General features: G+C 38.1%; 1 protein-coding gene and 1 non-coding gene across 5 annotated transcripts in view; one reads left to right on the forward strand and one right to left on the reverse strand.

The window, feature by feature from the left end:
• Positions 1–20,521, reverse strand: part of LOC138700088 (myogenesis-regulating glycosidase) — a 465,840-nt gene that overhangs the window by 68,923 nt on the left and 376,396 nt on the right. The window lies entirely within an intron of this gene.
• On the forward strand, positions 5,249–5,321 carry TRNAN-AUU (transfer RNA asparagine (anticodon AUU)). Its single transcript has one exon. It is a non-coding gene; the product is annotated as a tRNA-Asn (tRNA).

Consider the following 20,521-nt stretch of genomic DNA (forward strand, 5'->3'; position numbering starts at 1 on the left):
ATAAGTAACTTTATGACTATTTGGTACATTTATTTCTACTTTTTGTTTTCTATTTGATAAGTACGATGTAAACCAACCCAACATCTCATCTTTAATACCATAAAACTTCAATTTTTTTACTAATATACTATGGTCTACACAATCAAATGCTTTAGCCAAGTCACAAAAAATCCCACCTACATGTAGTTTCGAATTTAATGAATTTAGTATTTCATCCACCAAACTAAAAGCAGCATTCTCTGTCGATTTTTGTTTTCTAAATCCAAACTGTTCTAAAACTAATATATTGTTGGACTCCAGGTAATGATATAATCTATTATACATAACTTTCTCAAACACTTTTGAAAATGTTGTTAATAATGATATGGGTCTGTAATTAGCAATAGTACATTTATCTCCCTTTTTGTATATTGGTTTTACTATTTAATATTTGAGTCTTTCTGGAAAAATACCACATTGCATTGACAAATTGCATAGATAGCTTAACGGAGGGGATAATATTTCAGAACAAGCTTTCAGAACTTTACTTGGAATTTCATCATATCCAGAGGAATATTTTGTTTTTAGTTGTTTTATCACATGCATGATTTCTGCTGCGGTAGTGGGAATAAATTTGAGACCTAAAAACTCAGTGTTAAATGCATCAGTTAGGTAACCAAGTGCAGCATCTTCTGCACAATCTTGAATGTTTAAGTTCTGAATAATATTTATATAGAAGTCGTTAAAATGATTTGCAATTGATTTTGGGTTATCTATTTTACTATCATTGATTTTAATGCAAGTAATATTTTCACTCTTTGAATATCGATTAGTTTCATTTTTAATAATATCCCAAATAGTTTTAATCTTATTATCTGATTTTTTTTTTTTTTTTTTTTTTCATTCAGATACATTTTCTTTGCATCTTTTATAACTTTTGTCAAAGTTTTACAGTAATTCTTGTAGTAATTAAGAACATGAGGATCATCACTATTCCTACTCACTAAATATAGATTCCTTTTTCTAGCACATGATATTTTAATTCCCTGAGTTATCCACATGTTTTTACTTTTACATTTTTTCACCACCTTGACTGGAAAACATTCATCGAAATAATTCGTAAATGTAGTGAAAAATGCATTAAATTTAGTATTAATATCAATGGTATCGGTACTATATACATTTTCCCAAGATTCATTTTGTAGACATGTATTTAAATGATGAAGAGATTCAGCATTTATAATCCTTTTTTTTATTTTTAGATTAACACTTTGGAATTTTTCACTCAAATTGAAAACACTTAGAATTTGTGCATCGTGATCAGACAGGCCATTGACTAATGGTACTGTTGAATAGGAATTCAATCTACTTTTATCTATAAATATATTATCAATGGCAGTACTACTTCCAGCTTGTGTTCTGGTTGGAAAACTTACTGTGTGACTAAGATTATAAGTTTCAAGAAGTGAGTTTAATTTTCTTTTACGTGAGCTTTCTGATAGATAATCTATGTTTATGTCACCACAGATTACAAATTCGGTATGTGGTTTATAAAGTCTTTTCAATAATGAATCTAAGTTAGTTGTAAAGTTCTTATAATCTCCCATTGGCGCCCTGTAAACACATAAGATAATTAAATTTGATATCTCATAACCAATTTGTATTCCACAGATTTCAATATCTTGTTCAAGGCAAAAATCAGATATATCAATTTTACTAAATAATAGATCCTCTCTGATAAAAATACAGGCACCCCCTTTTTGGAAGACATGTCTACAGAAATGAGAACCTAATACATATCCATGTAAAGACAGTTGTAGTATTTCCTGTTGCTTTATATGATGTTCAGTTATACATAATATCTGAGGTTTATGCTTTTGAGTTGCTAAAGAAGTGATCAATTCATCAGTTTTTTGTTTTAATCCCCTAATATTTTGATGAAAAATAGTGAAGTTACTGTGTTCATTACTAGAAATATCAGAGCATTTACAATTTAGTTGAACTTGTTTCAAACACCTTACTGGTGGGAGGTTTAACCTAAAAAAGAAGAAGCCCTAGCATTAACTAACACAGGAATATTACAACTCTGCTTTTTAACATGGCTGCCTCTGATGCTATTAGCAATAAGAACCGAAAGGTGCTCCTTGCCTCTACCATTCAGATGCAGGCCATGTGACGTATATTCATAGGTATGCAGTTTTGAACAATGGTGTCTCCCGATTCGTGAGGCACAACAGATAATACCTGCCTGAAATCGCCTCCCAAAACTATAATTTTTCCGCCAAATGGCACATCATTATTCATTATATCCTTGAGCAGACGATTGATACACATTAACCCATGCATATTAGTCATAGATGCTTCATCCAAGATCATTAGCTTTGCTGAACGAATATGATAAGTCTGTTCGCTATTAATTTTGCACCTGATAAAGAACCTTCATGTAAATTCAGAGGTAATTTGAATCGACTGTGTATAGTACGGTCTTGAGATAGTAACATTTCTGTAATGCCAGTCCATGCAACAGAAATTACATTTAGCCCCAAATTTTGTGCAATTGTGTATCAAGCATTGGTAAACAAAGTTTTTCCCAGAGCCACCTGGGCCATCAATAATATATGCATTACTGATACTTCCATCATTTTTTGTACCAAGTCTATAATTTTAAAATTATAGTGCGTTGTTCTTTATTTGCTTGGCCTATCATCCATCTTAACTGATCCTCATTATTTTTATGGAGAGTTTACTGGCACATCTGGCTAAGGTAAGACATCAGCGATGCCTGGCAAATCGAGAGGAAATATAGAAAGGCCGTGTAGGAATGTCTGTAAGAGCGAACTGATAAGAATATTACGGTAGGTAAGTGAGAACGAAGATAATCTTCTGATAATGGATTCTTAAAATATTATTCCACAACGGTAACATTGGAAGAGGCTTCAAAGATACACAATATGTAGGAAAATAAGTGTCTTCGTTTCAATTCTCACGTTTAACTGCAAGTCACATCATCCTCGTGCCACCACGGTGGTCTAGTGGCTAGAACGTTGGACTTATAATCCTGTAAACCCGGTTTGGATCCGTGGTGAAGCCTACCCCAGATTTATAATTTCTATTAGGAAAGCCCGTGGTTCAGGTGACACAGGAGTTTTCTTCGGGAGCTCCTGTTCCCTTGTGATATCCAAATAAATCTCCATCATCTTATCTCGTCGCACGTGTAGCGTAGACCAGCCTCCTATGGCACATCCTGGGCAACGACTCTGTCGGTAATTTGATCTACATAACTGGCTTCATATGGGTGAATGACGCAAGTTAAGTACCCGCTATTAGTTAAAAAAGAAAAATATTCTCATTTAGGATAAACCTATCTGAATTTTTCAAAGTCGCATGTCAATGTTTAACATTTTTTTGTCTAGTTTTTTTTCGATTTTCTACCAAGACCCATCTCAGTTATCACTACAGAACAGTGGCGAATCGTTTCTCACTGTTTATTTATTTATAGTTTTTTTTTTTTCATATAATCACATTCGGTTACTTAGGGGCCTATACGTAATATGGCAAACTTGCACAATATCCCAATTATTTTAAGGAATTCTTTGTGTTTACACAGTCACATCGAACACATACAAAAAAATACACATTCCCTTTTTTCATAATTTTAGCATTCAATATCATGTAGTTTATGACCAGTCTCACGGGCTAGTGGTAAGAACTTTTCACTACAGTTCATGAGGTCCCGGGTTCGAGTCCTGGATAGAACACAAGAATTTTTATTTAAAGGGGAATGTTCCTGTGTTCGTCTATGGCCTGGAAATTAGGTTAGGCTTAGGTTTAAGACCTCTCCTGGCACTTCATAATCATCCTGTCATAACATCATCGGGGCAGCGCAACTCTGCCTTCCAGGTGCTCGACCTCAGAAGTGGGTTACAAATAAGCCATTGCCAGGAGAGACCAGAAATGTCAAATGACAACCTGGTGGCATGGGTTAGATAAAAATAGTTTATACCAATTTCCAAAGACTACTGCACATTAATTCAGTTTTATTAGTTTTCTCTTTTTCTTTTTCTTCTTCCTATCACGTATTAAGCCTGGTGGCCTGTTACGGTCTCACGCCATCATTTCAGCGGACTGCCCAAAGATCTTGTTCTTAAAGGGCGTTAATTTAGTGCTTGGCGTGGTATCCTTGTTCTAGGCATCCTGTATGTGAGAGTTCCAATTCTGTCTATAATTTTGAATTTTCTCTAAAATTGGGTCAATATTTAATTCTTTCAAAATATCCAAATTTGTCTTCTTGTCTAATCTAGTATAACCAGCAGTTCTTCTTAAGAACTTCGTTGCATTGGCTGTGATTCGGTGTTCATCACAGTTACGTATGGTCCAAGCTTCACTTCCATACATGAAAACAGGTCTCGCCAATGTTTTAATTATAGGCCTTAATTCTTGTATGTTTTTGGACAAGAGAAGGTTTCAAAATGTTAATGGTATTCATTGCATAGTTAATGTAATTCAATTTTGTGGAAATATCATTTTCTTGTTCATAACTCAAATGATAAACGAAATATTTAAAACATGAGACCTGTCCTACAGGTTTATTATAATGGCTTAAATAAATGTTCCATCATAACTTTGATCTAAATTGTTCGCATCAAGTAAATTACAGCTCAGTTGATAATGCGTAACGTCCCGAGTACTTAAGCCCAAGTACGTTATCGTAGTTCCCTTACATCTCGAGATATTTCAGTTTAAGTAAAAAGTGAACAGATTTGCGAAATATTTTAATATATAGATGTAATATAGGTTTTCTATTTATTTAAGTGTAAGCTTACTCTATCTTCAATCTGTAGGATTATTTCACTTCCACTCTGTACAGTATAATGGAGGAAAAAACACAAACGAAAGAAAGAAAGAAAGAAAGAAAGAAAGAAAGAAAGAAAGAAAGAAAGAAAGAAAGAAAGAAAGAAAGAAAGAAAGAAAGAAAGAAAGAAAGAAAATATAGCCTACATTCCTCTCCGTTAATGTTCCAAATGATACTGAAACTATATTCGAAATACGCAAATCAACAATTTTCCCTCGAAATTATTCAAATCAACTTTACAGGGAGTTATACCTGAAATCTTGATTTGCATAATACACGTTACTGTTCGTTAACAGAAAACCACAATTTAAGTCACGCGGAGTTAGTGTGCACTCGAAGTTGGTTGCTTGATGGTTGTCAGCCCACTTTGAGGTCTGTGGATATAGAGGGAAAAATTGGATCGGTGTCGGGTAGAGTTCCCGGGTACCTCAGTTGGTAGAGCGTTGGTACATTAAACCAAAGGTCCCGGGTTCGATACCCGGCCCCGGAACAATTTTCCCACGAAATTATTCATTACGCCTACTGGTTTCTTTCCTACCGCATTTCGCCTATTGTATTTTAGCCTACTGGTATTTAACCTGCTGCTGCTGCTGCTTTTACTTACTGAATTTGACATTCATTGCATTGTTGTGTATGATCAATGTCTTCGAAACCCTGGTAACAGATTTATAGAACAGAGTATGGCAGCTGATTTCATTCCAACAACTGTCTGAATCCAGATTTCTTTACTACGGAAAACGCAAAAACCCAAGAAACGGCAATACATATTGGGTCTTGAGCGAGGTGTCTCATGCGTTCCGCATGGAACTCGCATTCGGGAGGTCCGTGGTTCGATTCCCGGACCGACCAACCTGACTGTGGTTTTTCACAGTTCCTTAGGCAAATGCCACGGTCCATTTCCATTTCCCCTCCCTTTCCGTGTAGAAAAAGAATTTAGATTTCATATAATTCTTCTTCATCTCATTCCATAGACATATTCAGGTCAAGACGCATGACTTCGTCCGTTTACGAGGAAGACGTCCTCTCCGCAACCGTCTCTGGGTTCCCAGCCTTCCGCAATATCTCTGCCAGAATTCATTCCTTAAGAGCACTTTCAAGGGCGCTTCGACACCTTGGAAGAGCCGTTAGAATGGATCCTGTGCTGCTTGGTCACTTTGTCGGTATGAACTTAGAGCAAGTTGCGTGAAGTCCCTGACGCTGTTCTACCTCAACTACCAGAAAGAGGCTCTTTGAAAAGTAGCATGAATCGTGCTCGCCAACGTACACGGCCTGGAAACCCAAAAAACTTGGAGGATTTGGTTGAGATATCGCAACAGTATACAACAATTTTGAAGAATGATGAATTCCAGCTATATAACAACTTGGCAGAGTTCGCCAAACACAAGGCAGTAAGTAATCTTTGCAGCTACTAGAGACATTCTACGTTTTGGTAGTTGTGAGGTATTTTTATGGATTATACATTTAAATCACGAAGATTTACACTATACATGGCCTTTACAAAGGAAGTGCTTTCCCTTTTGTGTATTCCTTGTCCAGCAAACAAGAAACAGGGTACAATGATGTGCTAACGCATGGGTGTCCAAATGCCTATAGAACCAGGAATATTGCAAGCATGTTCTGTTAAGGTCAATAACTCTCCATATAAAATAGGAAAAACGACCTTAATGAATATGCGTTGCGGCTTGCTTATGCCGAAGTTACCTCGTACGAGTTACAATTGGACATCTATGTGCTAACCCATTCATTGAATTTGCAAATGAACATCATATGGGCCAATCTGTTTTTGGAACCATTCAGGATAGAGGACGAAAATGACAGATGAATAGGGAATGGAATTCATAAGTCTGGTTTTTGTTCCAGTAGAAGATGTCATGGACGCCTTTGATGAATTATACAATGTTCTTCCCGTCGAACTACTGGATGTGGCTGACTACTTTGATTCCACGTATATACGAGGAAGAAGAAGAGCTATCGCTCTAAGGTACTCACCTATACAGTGAAACCAGTATCATGCCGCTACACACAACGAGCCAAGAACTAATAATCAGATAGAAGGCTGGCACCATCGTTTTCAATTGATAGGAAAACGTCACCCCTCGCTCTATGCTCTCCTTGCAGAGCTACAAAAGGAACAAAACGACGCCGACGACGTTGAGAAAATGATAGCGGAGGTGGATGTTGGTCGCAGAGTACGTCAGAAATCACGAAGGAGGTATATCGCTGTTAATAAAGGGCTACAGACGATATTATTGCACAATGCTACGTATAACGTAAAGAGGATAACGAACTTAGAGTATCTTAACGCTTGCGGAAAGATTTTACATTGTAAACAAATTTGGTCCTGTGGAAAGAAATTTGCATTGTAAACTTTCAACAACTCTAATTATATTTACAAATATTAACTGTAGTCAATTATGTTCTTTATTTCTTATAATGTTTTTTTTTCCCCAAATATCGTAGTAGGACAATTTGCAGTAGCCAAAATGAGGTAGGCCAAGTGTCCTGGTACGCTTTCTATTCCTTGTTTCTGAGGTGCATGCGTGATACAGTTGCATTACATGCATAACAATGGTTAGTAACGTTTAAGTGAACGTTCTATATCTTAACCAAGGCCAAGTTACACACCGATGCCCACAAAGCGTGAAATTCCAACTCTTGCGGAAGTAGCAATGACGATAAATATTTCCTGGGCTGCATGAATGAAGGAAGACAATCATTTTGTTTCCCATCCCCATTTCTCTTTGGCGAGTCTCTGTATTTAGGTCTAGAGGCACAGACCTTAGTCCTAGATGTAAGGTCATAGGCGTGATGTGAGTATAATGGTGTGTTAGTGCACACGACTAAGAAATTACATATCTAGGTGTGACCCACTACCCAAAAAAATTCCTAAACTTTGACGGAAAATAATCCTTGCTGCGAAACTCTTACATAACCTAACCGGACGACCACAAGAACAAGCTAGCTGCCTCACGAAAATCAAGATTATCATAATACAAATCCATCATCCGACGCGCCATCCTATACGCCTCCCAATTATACACCCGACTAACAGCCTACAGCCTCAGCGGCTTAGGTGCCACTGAAAGGAGGCTAATCCGTAAAGTCTATCTCATCCCCCGCAACACGTCCAATGCGGCTACCTACCCATTTTAACGAATCACTCTCCTTCCAGAATACATACGCAGCAAAAACATCCAATATGTACATACGCAAAGCATCCACAGACCCTATTCCCAATATTTCTTTCTACCAACGCCTACCGGAAACCCCGAAGTCATAATATCTAACCCATACCTGCACAAACAGCGCTCAACGAGCGCGCGCGCTCTTTCGGAGCGGGAGAGCTGTGTTTTCCGTTCGCCGAATCGGAGAGGAAGATACATCAGAATGACAAGATTTGCTGTAGGGAGAGGAGAGGGAAACGACCACTCAGCTATCTAGTGGAGTGCAGTGCGTATTCTCAGTAACTGTTTCACGTTGTTCTACTGCTACAGTACGATATGGAGGAATCTAAAAGACGGAAAAGTAGTGATCAGGCAAATTCTTTCAAAGTTGCATGGGAAAATGCTTATTTTTTCATAGCTGCTAGAGTAAATACTCAGTGCTTTATCTGCCACAACATTTTGAAAGGTAGAAAGAAACATAACACAATGCGTCATTACGAGTCCAGACATAAAGATACTAAATATATTAATCTTAATCAATTTCAATATCTCTCTTCAGGGAAAAGGCCAGCTCAGTGTTGATATGTTGAATAAATTACGGGATTTCAGTCGTAAACTTACACTTTTCGTAAGTCAGTTTCGGGAAGGTAATATGGCTTACTTCCGAACGATAGAAACTGCTCGTGATGAAGCCATGTTAAACGATTATGTGCAAATATTAATTTAAATTCAAAATGAATTTAATTCTAGGTTCCAAGATCTTGTCTTAAGGTCCACACCTGTCGAGTAACGGTTAGCGCGTCTAGCCGCGAAACCAGGTGACCCGGATTCGATTCCCGGTCGGGTCAAGTTAGCTGGTTGAGGTTTTTCTGGAGTTTTCGCTCAACTCATTATGAGCAAACGCTGAGTAACTTTCGGTGTTGGACCCCGGACTCATTTCACCGGCATTATCACCTTCTTCTGATTCAGAAGCTAAATAACATAAGCTGTTTATAAAGCGTCATAAAATAACCTACTAAAAATCTTGTCTTAATTGGAAATAAGTTTAAAGTTTCATAATAAATTCTTCAACACCAGTTGAAACAATATCACATAAGTTACAGGTGGGCCTGGTTGGCGCAGTTGGTATAGCGCTGGCCTTCTATGCCCGAGGTTGCGGGTTCGATTCCGGGCCAGGTCGATTGCATTTAAATGTGCTCATATAACCTCCGCAGTTGCGAGCGTCGTTAAATAAAACATAACATTTAACGATTTACAGCTCGGATTTATTGATCTTCAATGTGGCCTAAGGGCTAAAGATCGTTTGAATAATACTACTAGCCTGGTTGAGTTGTACAAGACTAAACATTAGCAATAATATCCACGACTACACAGGCTGGCTGTGAAAATGATTGCAATGTTTGGCTCAACATTTATATTTGTGAGCAACCGTTTTCTATAATCAATTTTAATAAAGGCAGACATCGAACATCTGTAACTGATGTTTCATTACGATCAGTAGGCTACTGTTCCTTTCAGCTGCCAACAGCATAAAACCTCGTTTTCATGTACTGATAAATAAAAATATAACAAAATGATAGTGTACATTTAAGTAGGTATAAAATTTCTATTATTTCTGTAAAATAAATATTTCTGTATTAATTAATAATAGTCCAAGATAGTTTTGCAAACACTGAACGGGAATTAATTTCATAAACACTCGTACTAGTACTTTCTTTTGTGTATATTTTGTACGAGATCACCCCTTCTTCCAGTCCACCCTATACGAGCGCAGGTAATATCTGCATTCCGCTCATGAGCTGTGAGCCGGCTCGGAGAGCGCAAACCTTGTGCAGGCCTGAATTCTAACGTATTCCAACAATACATCCAACACAGACCCCAACCTCGGCCATAAATCCCATCAAGTCCACTGAAACCGCGGACATGACAACAATCAAACGACAAAACAATGACACAAATCAGCCCCCTCCCCCCCCCAAAAAAAACTGAATGACTCGATCACTAGACAGCGGAAATGATGACAGCACTGGGCGTCGGACCGGCAGAGTCCCCACCAAAGAAGAATGGACAACACCACACCGATTCCAACCTGAGCCAACCTAAGCCTCTCAAACCGCGCCTGGTATGCGGCTCGATTTCCGCTTGGGTTGATTCCCTGGTTGGTTTTTTTTTTCGAGATTTTTCCCTACCGTAAAGCGAATGCTAGGTAATCTATGGTGAATCTTCGGCCTCATCTTGCCAAATAAAATCTCGCTATCGCCAATTCCATCGACACTAAACAACCTAGTAGTTGATACAGCGTCGTTAAATAACCAAGTAAAAGAATCTGATATCATGTATTTTTAAAGTTCATTTTAGACCAGATTTAAAATCCAATAGAATCCTTCATGAGATCGGAACGGACCTTGAGGCCTAAGCCTTGCTGCTGCTGCTGTTGTTGTTGTTGTTCTTGATGCTGCTGCTGATAATGATGATGATGACGATAATGATGGTGACGACAAATTAAAATTCTGACTTCAAATAAAGATATATATACTACCGATAAATATTTATTTATAAAATATATTTTATTTGATGTTCTGGCGTAGGCTGTCCTGTCTCCTTTACTTGATTTTCCTCTTTTCTTAAATGATTTGCTCTTTATTAGTTGCCTCTCCTACGTTACCATGTAGTTTAATTTATTTAGGCCAGAGTTTGGCATGTTCTCTACTGTTCTCTTACATTGCCGCAAGATGCAGGCTTCATGTTATGTAACCAGTGTACGTATGTAGCCAGAGTCAATGTTTATTGGAGAGTACCGCATTCTAGGCGGCGCCGGCGGCGGCCATATTTACTCCTTGCTCGGCACAGAAGTGAATGCAGTACTGTTCTCCAACCAGGAGATAACCGTGAAAGGAATGTGCTTACTATTGCGTCATCTATTGGAGCGAAGTAGATAGATAATATTAGAGTTATAACGTCAGTTTAAAACTCATGCGCTCTCCTGCATATGTTATTTCCTGTATGGAGGGATTAAAAGACCAGGCGATTAACCGTGATCTAATTTTGTAACTAGGGTAGTATAAAAATGTGTATATTAGTGTTATTGTTTGTGCTGTGAGACTTAGTCAATAGAAATACGAGTATCCACGTGTGTGACTTACGACATCTTATGACATCAACATTCATTCACAGCATCACCCCGCTCCCTCTCATTCCCTACAGACTTTCTCGTGGTTGGAGTACAGTAGTGCTAGAACGAAAGTCATTAAAGGCGATATCATACATACTGTTGTGGTTTATTGAATGCGGGAGACTTGGAGTAATAAACAGTACTGTCATAGTGAAATGATTAAATTAAAGATAACACTTTATTGTTTATATTATGTTCATTTCAATAGGGATAAAATCAGTAATTTTCCACTGCAATTCTCATACCAACACTTCAACTGCTACATTTAGCATATTGTTGTAATGCATTTACTGTAACAGACAATTTTTTTAACAATGAATACATTCTAGTCCTAAAATACAGTGATACGACTTTTTTCAAAAATATTATGACAAGTTGGGAACGTATGAGTTGAAGTGTTAATGAATGAAGACGTCAAAATTTTTAGTGTCAACTCACTTATTACCAACGTTTCACCTTTGTTACTGTAAACTTTATCTGCATTTAGGATCACATCAAACACAGATATACAAGGGTATATAAATGACGTTTACTTGTACGACTTGAGAGTCACTTATGTGCTAATAAAATTTATAAATTCATCCCTGTTATCAGTTATTAGAGATGAAAAACAGTTTTCACAAATAATATGACTTATTTTGTCTTATTTTGAACAAAACTTATTCCAACAAATAGCAAACAGCTTGTTGTTCACTCAAGTCAATATCTCTATTTTCAGTTAAATTACAATAATTTATACCAATTTATATCAATATCTCCCTGAAGCAGCAGAAACAGTCTGACTTTTTTTCTCCGACATTTGAGAGCAGTTAACTGCACAACAACACGGCATTCTTCAAGGTAACAATGAAATATCACACTAGAAACCTTTGTTCCTATGCAAATCTTGCCTTGTACTCAGTCTCCTCTGGAGTAAATATGGCCGCCGCTTCGGAATTTGTCAGATCAAAATAATGCGGTACTCTCCAATATACACTCACTCTGTATGTAGCTAGATTCGAGATTTACTGAGTTCCCTTATTGAGTCCGACTCTAAACACGCGGATTGGCTCATTTAAAAGGTAACGTTTTTTTCCTCCTTCCTTGTCGAATGGGGCCTGGGACGAAAGTCGAGGAGCAGAGTCAGTGAGGGACCCTGCAGGAGAAAACGTCGAGGAGAGGGTTCAGCGATCGACTGCCGTCTTACATGTCGCCGTCCGACCTCCGAGTAGCAGGTTTCGACTTCAGTCGAATACAAGCTGGGTGTCTGTATGATTCCATGTTTCCATTATCGGAAGGGAAATGCACGGCATTCGCTTATATTGCGCTGTTGAATGGGATGTTCTACATCAGGCCTGCACAAACAGCGCTCAATGAGCGCGCGCGCTCCTTCGGAGCGGGAGAGCGGTGTTTACCGCTCGCCGAAACGGAGAGGAAGATACGTCAGAATGACGTCATAGACTTGCTATAGGTAGAAGAGAGGGAAACGACCACTCAGTTATCTAGTTATCTAGACTAGACGCCAGTTCGGAAGGCGGTCGGCTGCTAGCGTTTGCGTCGAGAGAGACAGATAGTGAGAGAAAGGCAATGTTCAGCATTGCCACATCGTACTTCACGCGCGCGCGCAATACAAGTAGCTGAGGAGAGAATTTCAATTTTAAAATGACAATAATGACCTTAGCCGTTGATTACTGCAAGCATGACAAACCTTTTATCAGGACATTATCAAATCTTATGTTCTATTAATAATGCTTATTCCAAGTTTTAAGATTTTTTTGTGTGGTATTATTATTATTATTATTATTATTATTATTATTATTATTATTATTATTATTATTATATCACACAGTTTTAATACGAAATGTATACGTTGTATTACTAGAAAAATGATACACTATTTAAGTAGAAATTGTATATAGGTCTATTTCTAGGCGCAAATTATTTTAGCTAGTTAAATACCCTAAAACAATAACTACGAGTACCATGTTATATTGCCACATTGCGGTCACATTTAATATAAATTAGGATTTAATAAATATTCAGTATCTGGTTTTAATCGAAGTTGCTGATTCCCTCATCAGTCCCGTCAGATTCTTCAGAGTCGGATTCTCGAAGGTGCATATCTAATACTGTACGTCGCAGCACACTTTTATTAAAATCATCTAATTCAGAAACTGTTTTTTCACGACGAGGATGTTTTCCAGGAGAACGAAACGTGGCAGTTCCGCTCACATTAAAAGATTTGTTACCTTCACTAACAATTCTTTGCACGGTTCGCAAACCCACACGACATGCTTCTGCAGTCGTCTCCTGCGCGTTGGCAACGTTGCGGCCAGCACCATGATGCCCGGCAGAGTTCTGCTCGTTAATGTTTTTAAAATAATTATACACCTTAAACATTATATCCCGCGCCTGCCTGTGCAGTACTTGTCTTTTTATAGTATCTCCTTCCATTTATTTATCTTACACATACACAGTATATTGTATGTTAGTTTTACTTATTCGATGTTTTAAAACACTCACACGTGAACAAAGTAACTCGAGAAGCACTTGTTACTGAGTGATTCTGATTGGTTCTCCTGTTAAAGCGTGTGACGTCACATGCCATACAGGCTACGGCGCATCTAGTAGCCATCCGCCTTCCGAATTGCCGTCTAGTCTAGTGGAGTGCAGTGAGTAGGCCTATTCTCAGTAACTGTTTCACGTTGCTTACCTACTGCTACAGTACAGTATGGAGGCATCTAAAAGACGGAACATAACATTTAAGATTTAACGATTTACAGCTCGAGCTTATTGATCTTCAATGTGGCCTAAGGGCTAAAGATCGTTTGAATAATACTACTAGCCTGGTTGAATTTTACAAGACTAAACATTAGCAATAATATCCACGACTACACAGGCTGGCTGTGAAAATGATTGCTATGTTTGGCTCAACATTTATATTTGTGAGCAACTGTTTTCTATAATCAGCTTTAATAAAGGCAGACATCGAACATATGTAATTGATGTTTCATTATGATCAGTAGGCTACTGTTCCTTTCAGCTGCCAACAGCATAAGACCTCGTTTTGATGTACTGATAAATAAAAATATAACAAAATGATAGTGTACATTTAAGTAGGTATAAAATTTCTATTATTTCTGTAAAATAAATATTTCTGTATTAATTAATAATAGTCCAAGATAGTTTTGCAAACACTGAACGGGAATTAATTTCATAAACACTCGTACTAGTACTTTCTTTTGTGTATATTTTGTACGAGATCACCCCTTCTTCCAGTCCACCCTATACGAGCGCAGCTAATATCTGCATTCCGCTCATGAGCTGTGAGCCGGCTCGGAGAGCGCAAACCTTGTGCAGGCCTGAATTCTAACGTATTCCAACAATACATCCAACACAGACCCCAACCTCGGCCATAAATCCCATCAAGTCCACTGAAACCGCGGACATGACAACAATCAAACGACAAAACAATGACACAAATCAGCCCCCTCCCCCCCCAAAAAAAAACTGAATGACTCGATCACTAGACAGCGGAAATGATGACAGCACTGGGCGTCGGACCGGCAGAGTCCCCACCAAAGAAGAATGGACAACACCACACCGATTCCAACCTGAGCCAACCTAAGCCTCTCAAACCGCGCCTGGTATGCGGCTCGATTTCCGCTTGGGTTGATTCCCTGGTTGGTTTTTTTTTTTCGAGATTTTTCCCTACCGTAAAGCGAATGCTAGGTAATCTATGGTGAATCTTCGGCCTCATCTTGCCAAATAAAATCTCGCTATCGCCAATTCCATCGACACTAAACAACCTAGTAGTTGATACAGCGTCGTTAAATAACCAAGTAAAAGAATCTGATATCATGTATTTTTAAAGTTCATTTTAGACCAGATTTAAAATCCAATAGAATCCTTCATGAGATCGGAACGGACCTTGAGGCCTAAGCCTTGCTGCTGCTGCTGTTGTTGTTGTTGTTCTTGATGCTGCTGCTGATAATGATGATGATGACGATAATGATGGTGACGACAAATTAAAATTCTGACTTCAAATAAAGATATATATACTACCGATAAATATTTATTTATAAAATATATTTTATTTGATGTTCTGGCGTAGGCTGTCCTGTCTCCTTTACTTGATTTTCCTCTTTTCTTAAATGATTTGCTCTTTATTAGTTGCCTCTCCTACGTTACCATGTAGTTTAATTTATTTAGGCCAGAGTTTGGCATGTTCTCTACTGTTCTCTTACATTGCCGCAAGATGCAGGCTTCATGTTATGTAACCAGTGTACGTATGTAGCCAGAGTCAATGTTTATTGGAGAGTACCGCATTCTAGGCGGCGCCGGCGGCGGCCATATTTACTCCTTGCTCGGCACAGAAGTGAATGCAGTACTGTTCTCCAACCAGGAGATAACCGTGAAAGGAATGTGCTTACTATTGCGTCATCTATTGGAGCGAAGTAGATAGATAATATTAGAGTTATAACGTCAGTTTAAAACTCATGCGCTCTCCTGCATATGTTATTTCCTGTATGGAGGGATTAAAAGACCAGGCGATTAACCGTGATCTAATTTTGTAACTAGGGTAGTATAAAAATGTGTATATTAGTGTTATTGTTTGTGCTGTGAGACTTAGTCAATAGAAATACGAGTATCCACGTGTGTGACTTACGACATCTTATGACATCAACATTCATTCACAGCATCACCCCGCTCCCTCTCATTCCCTACAGACTTTCTCGTGGTTGGAGTACAGTAGTGCTAGAACGAAAGTCATTAAAGGCGATATCATACATACTGTTGTGGTTTATTGAATGCGGGAGACTTGGAGTAATAAACAGTACTGTCATAGTGAAATGATTAAATTAAAGATAACACTTTATTGTTTATATTATGTTCATTTCAATAGGGATAAAATCAGTAATTTTCCACTGCAATTCTCATACCAACACTTCAACTGCTACATTTAGCATATTGTTGTAATGCATTTACTGTAACAGACAATTTTTTTAACAATGAATACATTCTAGTCCTAAAATACAGTGATACGACTTTTTTCAAAAATATTATGACAAGTTGGGAACGTATGAGTTGAAGTGTTAATGAATGAAGACGTCAAAATTTTTAGTGTCAACTCACTTATTACCAACGTTTCACCTTTGTTACTGTAAACTTTATCTGCATTTAGGATCACATCAAACACAGATATACAAGGGTATATAAATGACGTTTACTTGTACGACTTGAGAGTCACTTATGTGCTAATAAAATTTATAAATTCATCCCTGTTATCAGTTATTAGAGATGAAAAACAGTTTTCACAAATAATATGACTTATTTTGTCTTATTTTGAACAAAACTTATTCCAACAAATAGCAAACAGCTTGTTGTTCACTCAAGTCAATATCTCTATTTTCAGTTAAATTACAATAATTTATACCAATTTATATCAATATCTCCCTGAAGCAGCAGAAACAGTCTGACTTTTTTTCTCCGACATTTGAGAGCAGTTAACTGCACAACAACACGGCATTCTTCAAGGTAACAATGAAATATCACACTAGAAACCTTTGTTCCTATGCAAATCTTGCGTTGTACTCAGTCTCCTCTGGAGTAAATATGGCCGCCGCTTCGGAATTTGTCAGATCAAAATAATGCGGTGCTCTCCAATATACACTCACTCTGTATGTAGCTAGATTCGAGATTTACTGAGTTCCCTTATTGAGTCCGACTCTAAACACGCGGATTGGCTCATTTAAAAGGTAACGTTTTTTCCTCCTTCCTTGTCGAATGGGGCCTGGGACGAAAGTCGAGGAGCAGAGTCAGTGAGGGACCCTGCAGGAGAAAACGTCGAGGAGAGGGTTCAGCGATCGACTGCCGTCTTACATGTCGCCGTCCGACCTCCGAGTAGCAGGTTTCGACTTCAGTCGAATACAAGCTGGGTGTCTGTATGATTCCATGTTTCCATTATCGGAAGGGAAATGCACGGCATTCGCTTATATTGCGCTGTTGAATGGGATGTTCTACATCAGGCCTGCACAAACAGCGCTCAATGAGCGCGCGCGCTCCTTCGGAGCGGGAGAGCGGTGTTTACCGCTCGCCGAAACGGAGAGGAAGATACGTCAGAATGACGTCATAGACTTGCTATAGGTAGAAGAGAGGGAAACGACCACTCAGTTATCTAGTTATCTAGACTAGACGCCAGTTCGGAAGGCGGTCGGCTGCTAGCGTTTGCGTCGAGAGAGACAGATAGTGAGAGAAAGGCAATGTTCAGCATTGCCACATCGTACTTCACGCGCGCGCGCAATACAAGTAGCTGAGGAGAGAATTTCAATTTTAAAATGACAATAATGACCTTAGCCGTTGATTACTGCAAGCATGACAAACCTTTTATCAGGACATTATCAAATCTTATGTTCTATTAATAATGCTTATTCCAAGTTTTAAGATTTTTTTGTGTGGTATTATTATTATTATTATTATTATTATTATTATTATTATTATTATTATATCACACAGTTTTAATACGAAATGTATACGTTGTATTACTAGAAAAATGATACACTATTTAAGTAGAAATTGTATATAGGTCTATTTCTAGGCGCAAATTATTTTAGCTAGTTAAATACCCTAAAACAATAACTACGAGTACCATGTTATATTGCCACATTGCGGTCACATTTAATATAAATTAGGATTTAATAAATATTCAGTATCTGGTTTTAATCGAAGTTGCTGATTCCCTCATCAGTCCCGTCAGATTCTTCAGAGTCGGATTCTCGAAGGTGCATATCTAATACTGTACGTCGCAGCACACTTTTATTAAAATCATCTAATTCAGAAACTGTTTTTTCACGACGAGGATGTTTTCCAGGAGAACGAAACGTGGCAGTTCCGCTCACATTAAAAGATTTGTTACCTTCACTAACAATTCTTTGCACGGTTCGCAAACCCACACGACATGCTTCTGCAGTCGTCTCCTGCGCGTTGGCAACGTTGCGGCCAGCACCATGATGCCCGGCAGAGTTCTGCTCGTTAATGTTTTTAAAATAATTATACATCTTAAACATTATATCCCGCGCCTGCCTGTGCAGTACTTGTCTTTTTATAGTATCTCCTTCCATTTATTTATCTTACACATACACAGTATATTGTATGTTAGTTTTACTTATTCGATGTTTTAAAACACTCACACGTGAACAAAGTAACTCGAGAAGCACTTGTTACTGAGTGATTCTGATTGGTTCTCCTGTTAAAGCGTGTGACGTCACATGCCATACAGGCTACGGCGCATCTAGTAGCCATCCGCCTTCCGAATTGCCGTCTAGTCTAGTGGAGTGCAGTGAGTAGGCCTATTCTCAGTAACTGTTTCACGTTGCTTACCTACTGCTACAGTACAGTATGGAGGCATCTAAAAGACGGAACATAACATTTAAGATTTAACGATTTACAGCTCGAGCTTATTGATCTTCAATGTGGCCTAAGGGCTAAAGATCGTTTGAATAATACTACTAGCCTGGTTGAATTTTACAAGACTAAACATTAGCAATAATATCCACGACTACACAGGCTGGCTGTGAAAATGATTGCTATGTTTGGCTCAACATTTATATTTGTGAGCAACTGTTTTCTATAATCAGCTTTAATAAAGGCAGACATCGAACATATGTAATTGATGTTTCATTATGATCAGTAGGCTACTGTTCCTTTCAGCTGCCAACAGCATAAAACCTCGTTTTGATGTACTGATAAATAAAAATATAACAAAATGATATTGTACATTTAAGTAGCTTATAGTAATTTCTATTACTTCTGTAAAATAAATATTTCTTTATTAATTAATAATAGTCCAAGATAGTTTTGCAAACACTGAACGGGAATTCATTTCATACGCACTCGTAATAGTACTTCCTTTTGTGTTTATTTTGTACGAGATCACACCTTCTTCCAGTCCACCCTTATACAGAGCGCAGCTAATATCTGCATTCCGCTCATGAACTGTGAGCCGGCTCGGAGAGCGAAAATCTTGTGCAGGCCTGTTCTACATACTATGTGACGATACTGGAGATGAGATTTGGATGTATCATCATGTCTGGTAGCTGTGGTGACTCTGGGAAGAAACTTCGGTTGCGTACTTTTGTTTATTGATGTGGAACAGGGACCTTAATCGGAGTAGGTACGCTCGGCCTGGCAGTATCCGAGGTGGAATAGAACTGGGTTATATGAAAGTGCTGTGCAAGCAGGGATAATCGGATGCTACTAAGATAATATAGTCTATTATGTACACACGTTTTTTTATTATAATACTTTTGTTTGTTTCTCATTAATTGTTAGCGAGTGTTAATTAAATTCTATTTTTATTATGAATAATGAGTGATTTTATCGTAATGAACTATGAGGTAACTCAAACTTCATTATAACAAAGATACACCGACCTATAATTAACGGGCAGAGAAGCCATGCATTACAATGTATATCATTTCCGAATAAACTGAATCACAGATACTATAGCCTATATAAAGATAATCCATCGAATGATTTAGGAGAAATGGCTATTCAGAGATGGAAGGACATACAAAACAACACGAGCAAAATCAATACCAGAAATACTTAAAACATTGTATTTCAGGGAAAATCTTGAAATCGACTTTTTAGCATCACAATATCTTCTCTAATGAGAAAGTAAAAGGAAGAATTAGAAGGTCTTGTTTTCAATGCCAAGTGCAATAAATCTATATACAGCTTGTTAAAAAGTATCCAATATTTTAGGAGGTGCTAGTATGCATCAAAACAAGAAAAAAAGTCTAATAAACATGGGTCCTACAACACATACTTTCTGAGATCTGAACACTTGTTCATAGGAGGTGCTCAAGGTGACGTTCATTCATGCCAATGCATTCCTCTGCCCTTCGCCGTAAGGAATCACGCACTCTTTGAAATTGACCTGGTTGTTCTTGATAACCAAAAGTCTAGAGAATTTAGATTTGAGGAGCGAGCAGGCCAAGATGTGTGGCCCCCCCAATCAATCCAGCGGTCCTGAAATGTCAGCGTCAGATGTTCATGCTCATTGCGGAAAAAAATGTGATGTGCCATCATGCATGAACCACATCTGTAGTCTTTGCTGACATGGCACATACTCCAGCAAGGTAGGCAATACGTTAATAAGAAAGTCCTGATAACGAGCACAAGTTAATCTCTCTGGTAGCACGTATGGCCCTTGATCTATCGTTTCTTCAAGTGCATGGGAATTTTCATCAACCCACACATGCTGATTACGAAAATTCACAACACCATCTCTGCTGAACACTGCTCATATCCGCAACCAAACTTTTCTTTTCAGTATTCCTTGCGACGTATCATTATTCCATGCCAGGGGTG

Source organism: Periplaneta americana, chromosome 5 (assembly GCF_040183065.1).
Source record: "Periplaneta americana isolate PAMFEO1 chromosome 5, P.americana_PAMFEO1_priV1, whole genome shotgun sequence".
NCBI classification, from domain to species: Eukaryota; Metazoa; Arthropoda; class Insecta; order Blattodea; family Blattidae; genus Periplaneta; species Periplaneta americana.